Here is a 22,460-nt window from a genome sequence, read left to right on the forward strand (position 1 = left end):
AAGTGAAAGAAAAAATCATACAATGTGGCAAAGATTAGTGGTAAGCCAGAGGATTGGGAAAGTTTTAAAAACCAACAGAAGATGACCAAAATAGTAATAAAGAGGGAGAAAATAAACTTTGAGGGTAAACTAGCAAGTAATATAAAAATGGCCAGTAAGAACTTCTTTAAATATATAAAAAGGAAGAGAGAGGACAAAGTCAATATAGGCCCCTTAGAGAATGAGGCTGGGGAAATGATAATGGGGAACCAGGAAATGGCAAAGGAGTTGAATAAATATTTTGCATCAGTCTTCACGGTCGAAGACATTAATAACATACCAAAAATACTAAATAATCATGGGGCAAAAGGGAGGGGGAGGAAATAAATACAGTAACTATCACTGGAGAAAAAGTACTAGGGAACCTAATGGGGTCAAAGGCCGATAAGTCCCCTGGTCCTGATGGATTGATCCTAGGATATTAAAGGAAGTAGCTGCAGAAATAGTGCATGCACTGGTAGTAATCTTCCAAGAGCCCTTAGATTCTGGAAAAGTCCCAGAGGATTGGAAAACTGCCAATGTAACACCCTTATTCAAAAAGGGAGGGAGACAAAAAGCAGGTAATTATAGGCCAGTTAGCTTAACATCTGAATTTGGGAAAATGTTGGAGCCTATTATAAAGGATGTAATAGCAGAGCATTTAGAAATGCATAATCTAATCAAGCAGAATCAGCATGGCTTCATGAAGGGGAAATCATATCTGACAAATTTATTAGAATTCTTTGAGGGAGTAACAAGCAGGATAGATAAAGGGGAATCATGGATGTAATATATTTGGCTTTCCAAAAGGAGTTTGATAAGATACCACACATAAGGCTACTTAACAAGATAAGAGCCCATGGTGTTATGGGTAGTATATTAACATGGATAGAGGACTGGCTAACTAATAGAAGACAGAGAGTTGGGAAAAGGGGGGAATTTTCAGGATGGCAACTTGTACCTAGTGGAATGCCACAGGGATCAGTGCTGGGGCCACAATTATTTCCAATATATATTAATGACTTGGGTGTGGGAAATGAATGTACTATCACCAAGTTTGCGGATGACACAAAAATAGGTGGGAAGGCAAGTGATGAGGATGGCACAAGGAGTCTACAGAAGGATATAGACTGGTTAAGTGAGTGTGCAAAAACGTGGCAGATAGAATATAATGTGGGAAAGTATGAGGTTATGCACTTTGGCAGGAAGAATAGAGAAGCTGAATATTATTTAAATGGAGAAAGACTGAAGAGGGATTTGGGGATCCTCGTGCATGAATCCAAAAAAGCTAACATGCAAGCTCAGCAGGTAATAGGTAAGGAAAATGAAATGTTGGCCTTTATTTCAATGGGAATGGAGTATAAAAATATGGAAGTCTTGCTAAAACTATACAAGGCACTAGTTAGACCGCACTTAGAATACTGTGAACAATTTTGGCCCTCTTATTTAGGGAAAGATATACTGGCATTGGAGGCAGTCCAGAGGAGGTTCACTAGGTTGATCCTGGGTATGGAGGGATTTTCTTATGAGGAAAGGTTGAGTAGGTTGGGCCTGTACTCATTGGAGTTTAGAAGAATGAGAGGCGACCTTATTGAAACATATAAGATTCTTAGGGGGCTTGACAAGGTAGATGCTGTGAGGTTATTTCCCCTTGTGGGAGAGTCTGGGACTAAAGGGCATAATCTCAGAGTAAGGGGGAGCCCACTTAAAGCAGAGATGAGGAGGAATTTCTTCTCTCAGAGGGTAGCCAATCTGTGGAATTCTTTACCACAGAGGTCTGTAGAGGCTGGGCCGTTAAGTATATTCAAGGCTGAGATAGACAGATTTTTAATCAGTAAGGGGATCAAGGGTTATAGAGAAAAGGCAGGAAAGTGGAGTTGAGGATTATCAATCAGCCAGGGTCTCATTGAACAGTGGAGCAAACTCGATGGGCCGAATGGTCTATTTCTGCTCCTACGTCTTATGGTCTTATGGTCTAAGTTGCTGTAATACATCTTGCAGATGGTACACACTGTTGCCATTGTGTGCCAGAGATGGAGGGAGTGAATGCTTACAGTGGTGGATGGAGTGCCAATCAAGCAGGCTGCTTGGTCTTGGATAGTACCAAGCTTCTTGAATGTTCTTGGAGCTGCACTCATCCAGACAAGTGGAGAGTATTTCATTTAACTATGTCCTGTCTACAAAAGCAGAACTAATCCAAATCCAGATAATTAATGTCCCAACATTCTACTCTCAATTATCAGCAAAGCGATTCAAGATGTCACTGACAGTTCTACTAAGCAGTAGTTACTCAATGATAACCTGTTCACCAATGCTCCTGACTTGTGCCTTGTAGATGGTGGACAAGCTTTGGGGAGTCAGGGGGTGAGTTACTTGCCCCAGAATTTCCCAGCCTTTGACCTGCTCTTGTAGCCATAGTATTTATATGGCTGCTCCAGTTAAGTTTCTAGTCGATGGTAACCCCCAGGATGTTGCTGGTAGGGATTCAAAAATGGAAATGCTGTTGAACATCAGGAGGAGATGGTTAGATTCTGTCTGATTGGAGATGGCCATTGCCTGAAACAATGTTGTATGAAGCAAATGTTACTTGCCACTTATCAGCCCAAGCCGGAATTTTGTTCAAGTCATGGTGCATGTGAACACAGAGTATATGGAGGAACAGCACCTCATCTTCCGATTAGGCACTTTACAGCCTTCCGGACTTGACATTAAGTTCAACAACTTCAGATCATGAGCTCTTTCCTCCATCCCCACCCCCTTTCCGATCCCCCTTTTTTCTAATCATTTATAATTTTAAAAAATATATATTTTTCTTTTCCCACCTTTTTCTATTATTTTAAAATTTATTTCCGTTGATTGTTTTATCTCCATCTTTTAGCCCATTTTGATCCCTTCCCCCTACCCCACCCCCACTAGAGCTATCTGTCAGTTGCTCATCCTGCTTTCCACCCTAAATGCCACCATTAGCACATTCCTTAGCTAATATCACCACCGTCAACACCTCTTTGTCTTTTTGTCTATGACATCTTTGGCAATCTCTTCTTTGCCTCCACCTATCACTGGCCCTCTATCCAGCTCTACCTGTCCCACCCCCTCAACCAGTTTATATTTCACCTCATTTCTATTTTTCTTTAGTTCTGATGAAGAGTCATACGGTCTCGAAATGTTAACTGTATTCCTCTCCGCAGATGCTGCCAGACCTGTTGAGTTTTTCCAGCCATTTTTGTTTTTGTTACAGACTATTTTAGTATCTGAGAAGCTGTGAATGGTATTGAACACTGTGCAATCATCAGCGAACTCCCCCATTTATGACCTTATGTTGAAGGGAATGTCATTGATAATGCGGCTGAAGGTGGCTGGGCCTAGGACACTACCCTGAGGAACACCTGCAGCATGTCCTGGGACTGAGATAGTTAGTCTCCAACAACCACAACCATTTTCCTTTGTGCTAGGTATGACTCCAAACAGGACATTGTTTTCCCCCTGATCCCAATTGACTTCAATTTTGCTAGGGTTCCTTGATGCCATATGCTGTCAAATGTTACCTTGGCATCAAAAATAGTCATTCTCACCTCACCTCTAGAATTCAGATAATTTGTCTTGTGTTTGGACCAAGGCTGTAATGAGGCCTGGAGCTGAATGGCCTTTGTGGAACTTTGGTGAACAGGTTATTGTTGAGTAAGTACTGCTTAGTAGCACTGTCAGGAACATCATGCATCACTTTGCTGATAATTGAGAGTCGACTGTTGGCTCATTAATTATCTGGATTTGGATTTGTTCTGCTTTTGTAGACAGGACATAGCTAAATTTTCACATCGTCAAGTAAATATCAGTGCTGTAGCTGTACTGGAACAGCTTGTCTGGGGGCATGGCTGGTTCTGGAGCATATATTTTCAGTAATGTAGCTGTGATGCTGTCAAGACCCATAGCCTTTGCTGCATCCAGTGTGTTCAGCTCCTTCTTGATATCATGTGAAGTGAATCAAATTGATTGAAGACAGGTATCTGTGATGCTGAGGAACTCAGGAGAAGCCTGAGATGGAACATCCATTCGGCACTTCTGGCCAAATGTGCTTTGTCTCTTCATGCTGGGTACCCACCATGTAAGGATAGAAATTGCAGAGGCACTGACCATAATCTTCTAATCCTCCTTATATACGAGGGTGGTGCCAGAGGACTGGAGAACTGTAAATGTTACACCTTTGTTCAAAAAAGTATGTTAGGATAAGCCCAGCAACAACAGGCCTATCAGTGTAATCTCGCTGGTGGGAAAGCGTTTAGAAATTATAATTTGGGACAAAATTTACAGTCATTTGTGGACAAATCTAGACTAACCAAGGAAAGCCAGCAAGGTTTTGTAAGAGTAAATCATTTTTAACTAACTTGCTTAAGTTTTTCAAAGACATAGAGATATAACCCGATGAAGGTAATGCAGTTAATGTGGTGTACCTGGACTTCCAAAAGGTGTTTAATAAAGTGTCACATAACAAGCTTGTCAGCAAAGTTATATCTCATGGAATGAAAGGTTGGCTGGGTGACAGAGTAGTGGTGAATGGTTGTTTTCCAGGCTGGAGAAAGGTATGTAGTGGGGTTCCTCAGGGACCGGTTTTAGGTCCAGTGCTTTTCTTGATCTATATTAACTATCCAGACTTGGACACGATTTCAAAATTTACAGATATTACAAACTTTGAAGTATTGTGAACTGTGAGGAAAATGGCAGTAGACTTCAAGAGGACATATACAAGCTAGTGGAATGGATGGACAAGTAGCAGATGAAATTTAATGCAGAAGGTGGCAGGGCAGGTTGAGAAAGCAGTTAATAAAACATCTGGGATTTTGGCCTTTATAAATAGTGTACAAATGCAACGAAGTTATGGTGAATCTTTATAAAACATTGATCTGGCCTCCACAGGAGTAGTGTGTCCAATTCTGGGCACCATACTTTAGGGAGGATGTGAAGCATTGGAGAGGGTGCAGAAAAGATTGACAACAATGTTTCCAGGGAAGAGGGACTTCAGTTACTTGGATAGATTGGAGAACCTGGTGCTGTTTTCCTTAAAGAGAGGATTGAAAGGTGCTCAAAAACATGTGCAATCTGTTCAGAGTAGATAGAAAGAAACTATTCCCACTGGTGGAAGAGTTGAGAACAAGAAGACACCAATTTAAGGTGATGAACAAAAGAAGCAATGTTGACACGAGAAAAAACTTTTTTATGCAGAGAGTGTTTAGAATCTGGAATGTACTGCTTGAGCGTGTGGTGGGAGCAGATTCAACTGTGGCTTTCAAAAGTGAAGTGAAGTAAACACCTGAAGAAAAAATATTTGCAGAGCGATGGGGAAAGGGCAGGGGGTGCGGGACTAATTGAGTTGCTCTTTCAGAGAGCCAAATGGCCCCCTTCTGTGCTGTAACTACTTTATAATTCGGTGCTATGATTCTATAAGATGTTCCTTTAAATCTACCTCTTTGACTAAGCTTTTAGTCATCTGTACAAATGCTTCCTTTGACTTGGTGTCAATGTTTGCCTGATTGCTATCCTGTGAAATGCCTTGGGACATTTGATTAGGTTAAAGTGCTATGTAAATATGAGTTGTGTTATTGTTGTTTCAGGGTGAAAGGTTGTACCAGTTACAGACAGGAGGGGGTTTAATTTAACCAGCCCTGATTCCTCCTCTCACCACCTATCCTTAAACAGAAAGGTGTTTTGATTTTGATTTCCCCTTTATAAGCGGTGGCGTATTTCCCAACCCCTTAATTTTGCTGTGATCCAATTTCTATTAATAACCCCACAGCACACTTGAGATAGGGTGAACTCAGAAGGTTAATTTATTCACACACACACTCAAAACACAGGAAGGGGTGTCGCTACATAGCCTCCTGTGCTTAAAGGAAGAAAGATTTACAGGGCAAAGACCACAGAAAAAAGAATTATTGTTTCACATGAGTCCAGAGCCCAGAGTCAAAAGTCCAATGGAGTATTCCTTCACCAAGGTTGGAAGGTTGAAAACTGATGCTGGATTATTCACTTTTCCAGTAGAGATGACTTCCATAATGAGGCAGAGATGCAGAGATGAATTAGTCTTGTAGGCAATGCTATAGAAGTTCAGAAGTTTCAGTAGAAACAGTTTAGATGGGGGCCAGGCATTCAAACCTGGACAGAACCCCTTTTCTGAGCTGCTGCTTGGTAGATGCAAGATGGCAGGCTGACAATATAACTGGTTCTCCCAGCTAGTTGTGGGGGGTGGGGTAGGATCATGTCACATAACTCCCACCTCTTCACCTTGGCTTTGACAAAGGGTGTATAATTCCTTTGTCTGGGTTCCTGGGATTGTCACTGTTCCAACCATTAAGAGTTTGAAAGGAAGGTTGCAGTGTCCTTTGCCCTAGCAGACAACTGGGCTCCGGATGGCCAGGCTTGGCTTATGAAATGGAGATGGTGCTTGTATAATTCTCTTTAAATTTTGTCTCTGCAGCCTGCAGGGGTCGTTAGGTATATAACTGATTGCAGATTGATCGGAGATACCACCTGGTGGATTTACAGGCTAGTTATTATCCTTACTCTTAGTACAGGTTCAAGGACCAGGAAACACCAAGATGTCTGATTAACATTATTTTTTTATCAAAACACTGAAGTAACCTATTAGATACGGTACCCATGAGATGAGTACTGTAAGAATCCAGTATCGTAAGTGTGTCATCTTGATGGCTCATGTTAGACTAATCAAGAATAGGTAAATGTTCCCAAAGGAGTCCATAATATATTGCTTTTATATCAGCGCATCCTATCTAAGTGTAATGGACACATGAGCACATTTACCTAACACATCATTATGCCAAAGGCGTTCACATATTGTTCCCCCAACAAACCTGCAGAATGCAGTCATTCTCAGGTCATTGTTCTTTCCACGTGAGTAACCACACCTATCAGACACGGCCTTCACCCTCCTATCTTTTCTTGATAGATTACACAATGAGTACTATTTATGCTGTTGCGTGTTCCAGGGCCCATGGTCACTGGAGGTCTTCATCCCGAACTCCGGAGGCAGCCCCAGACCTTTTTCAGGTAAGCACCGATATATACAGGCCACGTTGGTCCAGACGTGTTCTGGACCAAAATGATTTCCCACTGACGGCACGGACAATCAGGTGGGGGGGCGGCAAGTCCGGTCAGGCCTTCACTGCATCCCATTAGCATGTTGCAAATCAGTTTCATGGGGACCATGGGAAAATTCCACCCATTGTTACTAGAGAACCAAGGTTGGGAAATAAATATTTTAGGGTACACAAGGTTTTGAAAAAGCAGACAGAATTGAAGAGGAGAAATATCCCTGATTATGGAGGATGACCTAAGGACAGTAGTGAGAAAGGAACTTGACTTGGAAGATCAAGAAGTAGAATCAATCAGAGTGGAAATTAGGAATAGCAACGGTCAGAAAATGCTGGTGAGAGTAGTTTATACACACCCTAACAGTGGTTATAACATTGGGCAGAGCATTAAGGAAGAAATAATTGGAGCTTGTAACAAAAGCAATTTAATAATTGTAGGGAACTTTAATTTCCATATACATTTGACAAATCAAATTGCAAAGCTAGTCTGGAAGAAGAATTTGTAGAATGTTTGTGATGGTTTCCTGGAACAATATGTGGTGGAACCAACTAAGGATAAAACTATCTTCAATCTAGTAATGCGCAATCTATTCCCTAGATTCTGTAAAGGTAGCATCGGTTTGGAAAACCGCAAATGTAACACCTTTATTCAAGAAAGGAGGGAGATAGAAAGCAGGAAGCTTTAAACCAGTTTGCCTAACACCTGTCATTGAGAAAATGCCAGAATCCATTATTAAGGAAGTAGTGACAGAACATTTAGAAAAACATGGGCAGCATTTTCCAGTCGGCAAGCGGGGGCGGGGTCCACTCGCTGATGCGTAAAATGACACAGGGTGACATCGGGTGTGCGTCCTGACGTCACCCCCCCGGACGTTTAGATTTTCAGTTCAATGACCTGTCAACGGCCTATTAAGGCCATTAATGGACTGCCCATCCAACCTTAAGGTTGGTGGGCAGGCGAAGAGCCCAGGTGGCCTTCCGGAAAAGCATGAAACCTCATCCACGGGTAGGATGAGGTTTCATGAGGGATTTAAAATGTTCAGAAAATTTTTGAATAAAAGTAATGGACATGTCCCAGCTCATGTGACAGTGTCACATGAGGAGACATGTCAGGAACATTTTTCCCCACCTTCAATAAATTTTTAAAACTTCAACTGATCTCCCTGAGGCAGCACTTTGCCTCAGGGAGATCTGTGCGCTCTTCCACGTGCATGCGCAAAAGAGCATACAGACCTGCTCAGGGAATCCCCCCTGTCTGCAGAGGGAGCGCACAGTGCTTCCGGGTGGACATCACGCTGGGCGGGCCTTAATTGGCCTGCCCACGTGAAATGGCAGCATGCCCCCAAGCAGGGGCACCGATCGGGAACCCGCCCGCTCCCACACAATCCCCCCGACAGGGGGAAAATGCTACCTCATGATACAATTAGACATGGATTTGCGAAAGGGAAATTGTGTTTGACAAGTTTATTAGAGCTGTTTGAGGATGTAACAAACAAGGTGGATAAAGGGGTACAAGTAGATATAGTGCATCTGAATTTCCAAAAGACATTCAATAAAAAGTGCCACATAAGTGCAGGAGATAAGAGCGCATGGTGTTGGGAGTGATCAAATCACAGAATCACAGAATTGTTACAGTGCAGAAGGAGGTCAGTTAGTCCATTGTGTCTTGGATAAAAGATTGGCTAATGAACAGGAAACATTTTCACAGTGGCAAACTGCAATGAGTGGAATACCACAGCAATCAGTGCTGAGGCCTCAGCTATTTGCAATCTATATGAATGACTTAGATGAAGGGATGCACTGCAGGGATTCACCAAACCCAGGACCACTACTATCTAGAAGGACAAAGGCAGCAGATAGATGGGAACACCACCACCTGGAAGTTCCCTTCCAAGTCACTCACCATCCTGACTTGGAAATATATCGCTGTTCCTTCACTGTCACTGAGTCAAAATCCTGAAACTCCCTTCCTAACAGCACTGTGGGTGTGCCTACACCACATGGACTGCAGTGGTTCAAGAAGGCAGCTCACCACTACCTTCTCAAGGGCAACTAGGGATGGGCAATAAATGCTGACCCAGCCAGTGAAGCCCACATCCCATGAATGAATTTTTAAAAAGGGACCAACTGTATTGTAGCCAAGCTTGCTGATGATACAAGGTAGGTAGGAAAGCAAGTTGTGAAGAGGATGAAAAGGCCGGAACTTTCACTATTGAGGCAGATAGCTTGAGTCGGGAAATTTTCCAGCTTGCTGCATCCGCCTCAGAAGAAAGTGCCCCGAATGACATGATCTTTGCTCCGGGAGGGGGCGAGTGCAGGATGGAGTTGGGCCTGCTGCCCTTGGAAGCAGATTGGAGGTGGTCATGGGAGCAGCTGAATGTCGAGGCAGGCTGGTTAAAAGTCCTGCCTTGGCTACTTGGGACTTTGTTCAAGTTGTTTGGTTATGTTTTAGGCTCTCTAACCCTCACCCTTCACACCCCATTAGTCCGCCATACACTCCCTGCACCACCTCCATGCCCCCATGCCAATTAAATGCCCCCACCCACCCCAAATGGCCCCTCATACCGTCCATGCCAACTCATGGTCCTTACTTGCCCATTTACCCATTATACACAATGTGCAGCAGCAATGAACCCTACAGTAACAATAGCATCTGTTAAACCTTTTAGGAAAAAAAGCACCCATTCATAATTCTTGAAAATTACCCAGGTACATAAAAAGCAGGACAAATCCAACCCAGCCAGTTACCGCCCCATCAGTCTACTCTCCATCATCAGTAACGTAATGGAAGGGGTCATCAACAGTGCTATCAAGCAGCACTTGCTTAGCAATAACCTGCTCACTGATGCCCAGTTTCGCTTCCGCCGGGGTCGCTTAGTTTCTGACCTCATTATAACCTTGGCTCAAACATGGACAAAAGAGCTGAACTCCAGAGGTGAGGTGAGATTGACTGCCCTTGACATCAAGGCAGCATTTAACCGAGTATCAGGGATCCAGAGCAAAACTGGAGTCAATGGGAATCAGGGGGAAAACTCTCCACTGGTTGGAGTCATACCTAGCACAAAGGAAGATGGTTGCAGTTATTGGAGGTCAATCATCTCAGTTCCAGGACATCACTGCTGGAGTTCATCAGGGTAGTGTCCTAGGCCTAACCATCTTCAGCTGGTTCATCAATGACCTTCTTTCTGTCATAAAGTCAGAAGTGGGGATGTTCGTTGATGATTGCACAATGTTCAGCACTATTCACGACTCCTCCGATACTGAAGCAGTCCACGTTCAAATGCACTAAGACCTGGACAATATCCAGGCTTGGGCTGGCAAGTGGCAAGTAACATTCGCACCACACAAGTGTAAGGCAATGACCATCTCCAACAAGAGAGAATCCAACCATCACCCCTTGCTGTTCAATGGCATTACCATCATTGAATCCCCCACTATCATCATACTGGGGGGGTTACCATTGACCAGAAACTTAACTGGACTAGCCATATAAATATTGTGGCTTCAAGAGAAGGTCAGAGGCTGAAAGCGAGTAACTCAATTCCTGTCTCCCCAAAGCCTGTCCACCATCTACAAGGCACAAGTCAGGAGTGTGATGGAATACTCCCCACCTGAATGCCTGGATGAGTGCAGCTCCCACAATACTCAAGAAGCTTGACACCGTCCAGGACAAAGCAGCCCACTTGATTGGCACCACATCCACAAACATTCACTACCTGCACCACTGACACACAGTAGCAGCAGTGTGTACCATCTGCACAATGCACTGCAGGAATTCACCAAGGTTCCTTTGACAGCACCTTCCAAACCCATGAACACTACCATCTAGAAGGACAAGGGCAGCAGATACTTTGGAACACCACCTAGGAAGTTCCGATCCAAGCCACTCACCACCTTGACTTGGAAATATATCATCGTTCCTCCACTGTCGCTGGGTCAAAGTCCTGGAATTCCCTTCCTAACAGTACTGTGGGTGTGCCTACACCACATGGACTGCAGCGGTTCAAGAAGGCAGCTCATCACTACCTTCTCAAGGGCAGCTAGGGATGGGCAATAAATTCTGGCCCAGGCAGAGAAGCCCACATCCCATGAATGAATTTTTTAAAAAATCCCTGGCTACATGGCCATGCCTCCCTGCTGATCTGTCATTGGCAGGGACCTCATCTGTTTCAGAATCGGCAGAAAGTATAGGACTTCCTCCTCCTCCGCCTCACCTTCTTTTTCCTCAGAGGTAGCAGCGCTTCCCGTGGCCTCATCGTCATCAATTTGGAGGCCCTTCCACTGCATAATGTTGTGCAGCATGCAGCATACAACAATTATTGTTGAAACCCTCGCTGGGTCATATTGCAGAGCTCATCCAGAGTGATTGAGACACCTGAATCTCACCTTTAAAATGCCAGTGGCCTGCTCGATGGTACTTCTGGTGATGTCGTGGCTGCTGTTGTTATTGCTAGCTGCCTCAGATTGTGGGTTCCTAAAGGGAACCATCAGCCAAGTTCTTAATGGGTAACCCTTCTCACCTAGGAGCCAACCACGAATCTGCGTTTGTGGCTGAAATAGAGTTGCGAACTCCTTAGTATGAAGGAGTCATAGCAGCTGACCGAGAACCTTACACACACTTTAAGAAAGACCATATTGTGATCACAAACCACCTGGACATTGGGTTGAGTGAAAGGACTTTCAGTTGACAAAGGTTTCGGCATGCTGAGCTGGGTCCTTTATTGCAACATGGATGCAATCTATGACACCCTGCACCTGAGGGAAGCCTGCAATTTGGGCAAAGGCCATGGCTTTGTGCATTGTGCTGATGACTAGGGTATACCAGCAAAGTCTCTTGATAAGGTCTCTGGAAGGAGCCAGAAGCATAGTGTTTAGTGCAATGGTTACCTTCTCAGCCACTGGCCGGGCATGCAGGTTGATAGTTTGTGGCTCCAGTTGCTGCTGAATGATGCAACAGATGTCTGTCACAACCTCATGGATCAACCTAAGTCTCCTTCAGCACTGGCTTTCCATCATATTGAGATTTGATGTCCTAGGTCTGAACTCCCTGCCCACAGGGCTGAACCTGGCTTTCCTCCCTCTCCTCCTTCCTGGTGCTCATGCCATAACCTCTTCCTCCTGACCTCCAGTCCTTTCTCTGCGCTCTGGCTGTTCATATTGACTGGCTTCTAAGGCTTCTATGTGAGAAGATGACATACGCATCTTCTATGCCCCCACAGACAAATCGCAATGCACCCTTCAAAAGCACTAAGTACTTCCTTGCATCTGGGTGCAAAAGTCAGTAGGGGCAACAAAAAAATCACCCTGGGAGACTTGCAGCCCCACCCTCCCACTCCCTTGAATGATGAGAAGACAGTTAGAGTTAAGTTCTTGACACTTCTGGGGCAGTAAATACACATTTTAAGATAATTCTACAGGGGTACCTTACCTCTCTAAAGAGGTACCCTTGGCTATTTAAGGAAATGGACAAAGAACAGACCTACTCTGACCTGGTCTGCTCTGCACACATTGGGTTCCACACTACAGGGATGCCAAAATCTGACTTACTGGAGGCAGCTGATAATTTAAATGGCCAGTTGCCTCCATGGGCTGAGCATGCGTGAACACCAGCCTGCCCCCATTCCTACCGCTGTAAAAATGGGAAGCGCCTTGTTTGGGTGCGGGTCTGAGGATTTCTGTGCTTGGCCACCACTTTTGCCATGACTGAGAGTCTCTCCTTTGTGGCATAAATTCAGGCTCAAGTTCCCTGCAGGATTTTTTGTGTATGTCCTAGACAACGGGTGGACGAATGAGGATGGAGTGGAGTTATGGATTGGTAACATGTGGAATAGGCCTTACTGGTGGTCTATGCAAAGAATGCAGCTCATTGGTGTGGGACATGTTCAGATCCCATATAACCAATGAGATCAAGAATAAATAATATCCACATTGCAGTTATGCCAGCAGATGTAACGTTCATAGTCCAACCTTTGGATGTGCTTCAACAAGCCATTCAAGGGTCATGTTAACACTGAATGGAATAAGTGAATGGTTGTCAGAGAAAAACCTTCACAAAGAGTGGAAGGAAATATGCGTGCTGCTCCATTTATTGTTTTGTGTGGTTTCATTATCAAATTGTGGGATGCTAGCATACCAAATGCCACCAGATCATTTGGAAAATGCAGAATATCCAATTCAATGGATGGAGAGGAAGATGATTTTCTTGTGGAGGGACGATTCCGAAAGTGAAAGTGCCACATATGATCGTGAGTGGGATCCTTATGATGACGCCATAGCCAAAGTGACTCAGAATTAATCAGATTAACACTTTGCATTGGATGCCAAAGGCAATGAATTTTACAGTTTAAAAGGCTTTGGCCAGAATTTTCTGTCCCTGTTGCCATCGGGCGGCGTCATGGCAAGTGTGAGCGGACATTCAGGTGGGAAGACCAAAAATCGGTTTCACATTGTTGTGAAACCAGTTTGTGATCGTCTGCTCCATCCGTCAATGGCGGGCTGCCTTTTCCACCACTGCATCTAATTATAAGCCCTGCTCGCCAGAGTCATACCCCCACGCTGGATCATCTGGGCATGTCGGGGTGATTGTACGCCACTGTGTTTCAAAACTGTACATAAGCAACGTGCACCTAGCAAGCTTCACTCCGGACTTCGACGTTTGTTTGCCTACCTTTCATCGGGCACAACCTCATCCCTTTTAGGGGGGTTCATGGGCAGGTCTCTACCTATCAGACCATCAGTAAGGTGGGGGTGGCTTTGCACTGGCTGCACGGGTAGGGCATGCTTGGGGAAGGGGGGAGTAGTGGCCTCAGGTAAGGGAAGTGGCTGCAGGGTGAGAACTGTACTGGGGAATTGAGGTATCCCAGGCCGTGTTTGGGGGCACATGTTGATCTGTGCAAGTGGCCTCAAGATGGTGAGGGCTGAGGAGGCAGTCTCCAGAGGAGATGTGGCCAGATTGGGTTGTGAGGGTGTGTGTGAGAGTGAGTGGCGATGTCCCTTGGGCTGGCAGTGAGTGAGATGCCACAGAATGTGCGATGGCCTTGTGAGTGTGTGAGTTTAGATTGATGAGATGGTTGCCTTATCCTGGCAGCACGGATGAGATCATTCATCCATTTTCTGCACTGGATGGTCGACCTCTTGTGTGCAACATTGGCACTGACCATCTCTGCCAATGCCTCCCAAGCCGGAGTGGTGAGATTGATGGACATCCTGCATCGAGATTGGGGTAGAGGACATGGCAGTCGGCCTCAACGGTCCCAAGGAATCCATCACTGAATTGGGTGGCTGCATTATTTTTGGCTTTTGGGGCCATGTCTTCACTGATGCCCTCCTAGGCTGCAAACATTGAGAAGTGTGCACGCAACTGCAGTTTAAATATGGCGCCCTGCGTGAGGAAGCGGCGAAGTAATGCCGTGGTGGGAAAATCAGAGGCCAGCGCCAGTGAGACGGCGTGTTTCCTGTGGCTGCATAACTAATGAAGCGGGAATGGGACAATACAGCGCAAAAGGCCGCCATTGCGACCTGCGGGTAAATCTGGGACAATTCCGCCATTTGGTTTTGATTAAAGGCATTTTTTTACAATGAATTCATTCAGTAAACTGTGTCACATTAATTTAATATCTATTACCGGTGTTTTGTTTATTTTTCACCTGACAAAATGGTGATCACGCACACCCACACCAGTGGTTCACATTTTATACTCGGCATATAGCTCGATCCCTGTTTTTGGGAGGATTTTTGGAGGTTTCTTATATGATCTACAGTAAGTCTTCTGCTGTCTTCCAAGTTCCAAAGTTCCAACAAATTTCAAGCTGTTTCTCCCAAATGATTTGGAACTAGCTTAGTCATAGGGAGGACCATGGATTAAGGTCTTTCAGATCCACCACCTGTTCCACTTTGCGCCCCCTGATCATGTACCAGTTTTACTTCTATGAGCAGTTAAGAATTAATACACAGTGATTTACGTACAGATTCCTTTCATTTTACATCTTACATTGGGCGTAGTTTTCCATGCCCACTGACGTCGGGTATGTTCGGCAGCTTGAGCAAACAATATGGCGAGAAGGCCAAAAACCAATTTCACGACATCGTGAAACCAGTTTGCAATCGTCCGCTCAGCCTGTCGATGACGGGCCGCGTTTCCCACCGTCGGACGTCAGGAACCTCATTATAATACATCTGCATATCATTATAAAGCCAGCCCGCCGGAATCATCACCCCACACTGTATCGTCTGCCCACGTTGGCTTGATTGCATGCCGACGTGCTTCACAGCAGTACATATAAGGCGTGTACTTGGCGGGCTGCACTTTGAGGAGAACTTAGAGGTGAGTGCTCAGTAACATTGTGCAGTGCTCGCGAGGGTCGTGCGTTGGAATTAAAGGCGGAGGTGACATGGCGGGGGTGAGTGGGCAAGGGCTGCCCTGCGGTTGAGACGACTTTGGATGGGGGGGGTGGCAAGGGCTGCCCTGCGGTTGAGACGACTTTGGATAGGGGGGATGGCAAGGGCTGCCCTGCGGTTGAGGTGACTTTGGGGTTGGTGCAAGGGCAGCCCTGCAGTTGAAGGTAGAGCACAAGCATGTGCAGGGTGGTGGGGGGGGATGGGGGGGAGGGGGGGGAATGTGGCCACACATTAGGGAAACCTTCTGTAAAGTGACCATTCCTCTGCAGCTGAGATAGTTTAGATACAGTCACATTGACATGCGTGGAATCGGGCCTCTAGCTTGTCTGCCCATGCAAGCAATGCAGAGACATGAAGTGCCACCAAGTGCTCCAGAGTTTTTCACCCTTAGGGCGCAGACTACAAACTAATGAGCATTTTAGTGGATAGCAGAACAGTTGGACGACTGGGCAAGTTGTACAACCTCCTAGCTAAAGCTGGCCATGGAGCAGTCACTAGTGGAGGCTCTCACAGCCCCTTGCAATGTCATCATCCTGGTTTGGACCAGTCTCCCCCATGGTTCATGTTAACAGCGCATCGTTGAAATGGAGGTTAGGAGAATGCTTGTGCCTGAGCTGAGAGCACAGCCTGCAGTCCAGTGGGCAAAGCTGCTGCTAATTGGTCAGGTGGAGTGGGGTGGAGGAGGGTGGGGTTTCAGGCAGCCATGCAGCGCACTAAACTCTGACCATCCAAGTGGTGGCCAGCACTCTCCGGGATGCATCAAGGGGCCTTCAGACTTAACCAAGAGAGGTTCTTAGAACGCTCAAGCTAACCCACACGTCTCCTTCTCTCTCTTTCATCCTGCAGGAGAACATCAAGAGCATAGAGCCTGGTGAACTAGCTGTATGCCTCGTGGCGTACAGAGAGCAAAGACGATGGAGAACAGAGTGACAGAGGCACCTGGCTGCACAGGGGGAGGAGCAGCACCCTCAGGAAGAAAAGGCGGCTGGGGCACCTGCATACTCCACTGAAGAGCCACAGCGAGCCATTGGTGGCCCGCGCCTAGCTAGATCCAGGGTCGATAAATGCTGCCTTTCATTCCTGCAGATGACCAAGAACCAGTGTCGCTGAAAGCTGCGCATGTCTAAGGAACTGGTCGGTCACATCTGCCAGCTACTGCAGGATTTGGCGTCATGGGTACATGGAGGGCATTCACGGCCTGTGGCCGTGAAAATGACCACGGCACTCAATTTCTAAGCCAGTGGCTCCTTTCAGGGCTCCATAGGCGACCTCTGTGTGATATCGCAAGCCTCCACCCAAAAATGCATCATGAGGTCATGGATGCCATCTTCGCGTGGGCATTTTTGTGCATTTCATCCGGGACTAGGAGAGCCAGGATGCAAGAGTGATTGGATTTGCCCAGATCTTGGGTTTCCCACATGTGCAGGGTGCGGTTGACTACACTCACGTGGCACTCAGATCTCTGTCGCAATAAGCGGCCGACTATGTCAACCGCAAGGGCTTCCATTCGCTGAATGTGCGCTGGTGTGCAACCACCACAAACACATCCTACAGGTCTGCGCATAGTTTCCAGGGAGTGTCCACGACTTCTACATTCTCAGTCGCTCACAGACCCCTGACGTCTTCCAGGGTCCACAGAGGCTGGGTGAAAAGCCCTGGAGCACTTGGTGGCACTTCATGTCTCTGCGTTGCTTGCATGGGCAGATAAGCTAGAGGATGGCTCCTTGGGGACAAGGGCTACCCACAGAGGACGTGGCTGAAACCACCTGTGCAGTGACCTCAGACTGCAGCAGAGCGAAGGTATAACGAAGCTCAGGCTGCAACTTGCAACTTGGTGGAGCAAACCATCCGGATGCTGAAAATGAGGTTCCGGTGCCTAGAGTGGTCTGTTAGAGCCCAGGAGCCCACAGAGGGTGTCACGCATCATCGTTGCCTGCTGCGCCCTTTACAACCTGGCACTGCAGCGGTGAAAGGAGCTGGCTGAGGAAGAGATAGAGGAGCTCAAGCTCTCCTCCCATGAGGAGGATGTCGACGGGGGTGAGGGTAAGGAGGTTCTCGAAGGCGTCAATGACAGCGATGAGGCCCTCACACTGGCCAAACAAGGCAGACTTCCTTGGGAGGCCCTGATAGCTTCTAGATTTATGGAGGATGATAACAACATGCAGTAAGAGGAGACCATAAGATCCTCATATTGCATCTATGAACATTTGACTACAATCTGGCTTATGGCAGCTCACATACCGTCTGTGATAATGCTCCTCTCATGGAGATGCAGTGGAGGCCCTAATAGTCACTCGATAGCAGGCGGATGATGACAACACGCAGTGAGGACACTCCATAGATCTTCACACAGCCTCTGAGAATGTCTGACTCCTGTCTGGCCAAGGGCAGCTCACTTGCGCTCTGTGATCAGGGTCATATAGTGGAGATGCAGCCATGAAACTTTAAAAGCACCTGATCCTTTGTCCACCTTCAGCATCTGACTCCTTCAGTGTCACTGGTCACAGATGCTGAAGAGGTGGGGGCCAGCCACACCTTAAAGGTGCTGAGAGGCACACAGAGAGAATGAGAGAAATCTGTGGCGCTTGCCCACGACATTCTGGCAGCAATGATAAGCACCATCGAGGTACAGGCATCAGTAATATGTCCAGAGAGTGTGAGGCCGGGCAATCACTTTGGTCTGAAGGCTGCACAAAGCACAGGGAAGAGGTCCTGGACAGAGACACCTGCCTTTATCTTGTGCAGAAGTGTTTCACATCTGAGTGGCATGAATACTACTCGTCAGAACAAGGAGCCATAGGCAGGGAGACATTGTTGAGAGTTTATTTACAATAGTGAACATTGCATTTAAGTGATTAACACTTGTGCCCAGGCTGTGCAACTATATCTTCTTAACCTTCCTAACCCTGCTGCTGCGTCTTGGTGCTCCCTGGACATCCACAGCGGAGGTGGAGGCAGCCTGCTTACTGCTACACCCTGGCTGTGATGACCTTGGTAGGTGTCCTCTGGAGGGCCAAGACCTGGCGGGTCCTGGCCTGCTTTCTGTGTCCTGCTGTGCGGCAGTGGCACCTCTTCGACCTGTGGAGCTTGAGCTGCTGAGGTCACAGGAAGAGGAGATTCAGATGGGCCAGACATTCCTGGAGTCACCTGGGTGGCTGGTCCCAGGCTGTGCACCTGCTGATCCTCCTCCTTTTCAGTGCCGGGACCCCTGGCTGACTCCTTGAGGAGAAGGGGAAGCTGGGGTGAGATTGAGCTGCCGCGCATCCCTCTTGTGTACACACTGTTGGAGGCCAATGATAGCGTCTGCGATGAAGTTCAGCCCGTGCAGCAGTGCAGGAGCGATGTCCTGGACCAAGGTCTCAATGACAGGCGCCATCCTACCAGTGTTGACATCGGTGCATTGGCATGCCGGCGCTATCACCCCAACCTGAAGGTGAACAGACTCCTTCATCGTGCTGTGCAATTTGAGGAGTGCAGCAGACATCTCTTCCTGATTTTTCTGAATTTGCCTTTGCAGCTCCAGCAACTGAGGTATGACCATGTCCAGAGGACCATCACCTAATTTGGACTCAGCAAATTTCTGGCCTCCAGTAGTCCTTCAAGTGCTGGAGACCTGGGGAGTCCCTGCTGTGGATCAGAAAGTGCAATGTGCTTACCAGATTGTGATCCCAAGGCTACTCTAAAGCTAGGTCCCACCGAGGTGTGTGTCTCTGCACTGGTGGAGGGTGTGGGTGAGTGCTGTGAGGGGGTCTTCAAGGAGGTTGTCTTCAGAATCCTCTTCAGAGGTTTCTTCAGGGTTTGATTGGAGGCCCTGGGTCGTGGATTCCATTGGCTGTTTCCCAGATGTGCCTGCGACAGTAAGGGGAGATAATTATTGTATAACAGTGGCCTGTGAAAGAGGACACATCACTCACAGCATTGTTATCTGTTGGATGTGGCACTATAGGACCCTCACTTGGTAGAGTACTGCCGACCTCACCATCAGCACATGAATGGTCCAGATCCTCACCGGCCAGCTGGATGGCTCTGTTTCCAAAGTCCGTGAGGCTTGATTTCAGGCATTCCTCCACCAGTCTGCAACCTCTCCCTCTTGTTGTGTGCCAGCTTGTCCTGCATGAATAGAGATGGAGAGAGTGTAAGCAGGGTGCCTACCAGGCCAGATCATAAGTATGCGTGGCATAGGTGAGTGGTGAGCAGTCCTATGGATGGGATGAGGGCATAGGCGTGTGAGAGAATGAATGGTGATGTCCCTTGAACTGGCAACGAGTGAGGTCCCTGTGGATGTGTGATGGGTTTGTGAGTGTGAGTTGAAAGTGATGAGAAGAATGACTTGCCCTGGTGGAAAGGAGGAGATCATTCATCCTCTTGCGGCACTGGTTGGCTGTCCTCTTTTGCAGGGCGTTGATGCTGACCGCCATTGCCACCACCTCCCAAGCTGGATTGGTGATGTTGTTGCCCATCCTGCAGTCAGAGCCGGGGTAGAGGACATCACAGCGAGCCTCCATTGCATCCAAAAGGTGCTTGAAGGATACGTCAATAAATCTGGGGCTGTAGTCCTTTTGCCTGTCGGCACCATGTCTTCCATGCAGCAGTCATTCGCAGGAAGCTCTGAGAGGTGTGTGTGCGACTGCACTTTATATATGGCGCCCGGTGTGATGAAGCATTGAGGTGATGGTGTAGTGAGCGAATGCCAACCCGCCCACCACCGAAATGGCGTGTTTCCTGGGAATGCATAATTAATGTGGTGGGATTGGGACGATACGGCATGAGAATCCATCAATGTGGCTGACAGGTAAAACGTTGTATTTCCCGCCCACTACTGCACCTAGTACAAATCTGGGATGATTCCTCCCATTACCTCTCCCATCATCATATATATATAATTTGCTATTTTCCCTCATATATTCTGTTACATTTTTGTTCATACATCTTTGCTAACATTTCTTCAGCTGCAACTTTTCATCATGTTCTGTGCTTCTAATTTATAGTGGTATTCATGACATACCTTTGTATTCCTTTAAGTTTATGTAATCTTTTGCTTCTGGCTACCCATGTCCTTTGAATTGTTGACAGTATTCACTGTACAATGACAAATTCTCATACTTACTTTCCCTTTGCATATTTAAGGAGCAATTCTCCCCAGTCAAAAATATTCTTATAACACTCAGTTACAGGATTTACAAGGACTTGAAATTGATGCCATAACCAAATTGCATCCTGATAATGTTGATCTGTTGTCTAGGATCATTCCACAGCTGGATTAATAAACTTTCTGATATTTACACTATTTAGGTTACTTATTAGCTGTCCCGTATATGGTACAAGAACATCACTTCAGGTGTATTGTGATTATCTGTTTTTTTTAAACTGAAGTTAATTGTTCCTTTTTTCAGGTATTGCATGTGTCATTATTTTCAGCCAACAAATATGCATTTATCCTGTTTTCAGAAAAAATAAGAATTTTGCTCCCTGTGTCAGAACCATGCAATGTGATTTTTTTTACTTATTTAAAATTACAGTAGCAATTTGTGATCATATTACCTGGTGGTTTCATCTCTAATTATCATTCAGCCAAAGTCAACATTTTTAATAAATCTAATAAATATTAACGTATCCCGAACACAATTCCCCTGAAATAGAAAAAAAGAAAATCATTTATTGCTCAGTAGCTACTGTTAGATATACATTGAATTTAAAAGGAATTCATTTGATCAGTTGATTCCCACTAACATATATCATCCAAATATTATCAAGTTATATCTGACAAAACCAACTGAGATAATTTGTTGAAGATGAAGAAATACCTGAGACTTCTATGTAGTTCATTTTGACCTTTGTTAATATTACAAAATTAATTTCTAAGCAGAAACAAATGTATTGGGTCTGTCAAAAAAAGATGAATACAATCCCTTAAAGCCATTTTGTCTTTAATTCATCAGCGTGCATGCTTGCAGCTTGACATATACAAGTCTACTGTCAGAGCTTCAGATATTTTTAAGAAATGGTGTTGCATATAAAATATAAATAAGCTGTGATATGTGCAAATTTAATTTATCCTGAACACGTCCTGAATTAGCTGAGCTTATGGACATACCCATTGTATTTTATGTCTGTCTGTCTATGCTGTGCTGTACTATACCAGAGGCGGAAATTGCACTTTATATTTCAGATTTGTCCTTTTCCTATCATCTGAGGAAATTTGCCGATTAGAAGAGTTTTACCTCTATTAAGTCCGAATCTCCTTCAAGCTTCTGATAGACTGGCCCTAACAGCAGCCGCTTTACTTCTTTACAGGCACCATCCATCAGCCTGACATGGCTGCCGATGGGCCAGTCATATTGTCTATATTTCATACACAAACATCAGAGCTGCTGACAGCACTTTGCACACTAGGAAATTGCTTCTGCTGTGAACGGAATTTAAAACAGAGTTGCTTGTGCTCCTGTATGTGTTTATGACCTTAGGAATAGAAGTGTTGTCGTGAATAGATAATGTTGTGATGTTCATGTATATTATCTATCGCTTGCTTTTGAGTTACAGTTTCAGTGCATTTCTTTTTATTGATTAAATATGTTGTTTATTTCATTGCTACCAACTAAAATTGTTTTATCCTGATACATTGTGGACTTTTCAAAATCTGGATTTTGCTTTATTTAAATATCATAGCAGAAACCACTGGGGAGAGGAAGTTCATTATTTATTGCTCAAAAGTTCAAAACAAATATATTAAAAAACGTATTATATAAAATCCTGCATTGCAGAGCCCAGTTCAGTGATGTAGAAAGCTCAATATAGCTGTGGATACAGATAAAACCTTAATGCATCTGCAGTACTTTCCAAGATAACTGCTGAAAGAATATTGGAAAATTTGTTATGAGGAAAGCCTATTTAAAATCAAAGTACTTAAAAAAGGGAATCTTTTTTGTGCACTTTATGTAAAAT

The 22,460-nt window shown here is 45.6% G+C and overlaps 1 protein-coding gene across 1 annotated transcript in view; it reads left to right on the forward strand.

Moving 5' to 3' along the window:
- Positions 1-22,460, forward strand: part of agbl4 (AGBL carboxypeptidase 4) — a 1,138,261-nt gene that overhangs the window by 1,084,421 nt on the left and 31,380 nt on the right. The gene's annotated exons all lie outside the window — the stretch shown is intronic.

The sequence above is a fragment of the Cetorhinus maximus genome, chromosome 17 (assembly GCF_964194155.1).
Source record: "Cetorhinus maximus chromosome 17, sCetMax3.hap1.1, whole genome shotgun sequence".
NCBI lineage: Eukaryota > Metazoa > Chordata > Chondrichthyes > Lamniformes > Cetorhinidae > Cetorhinus > Cetorhinus maximus.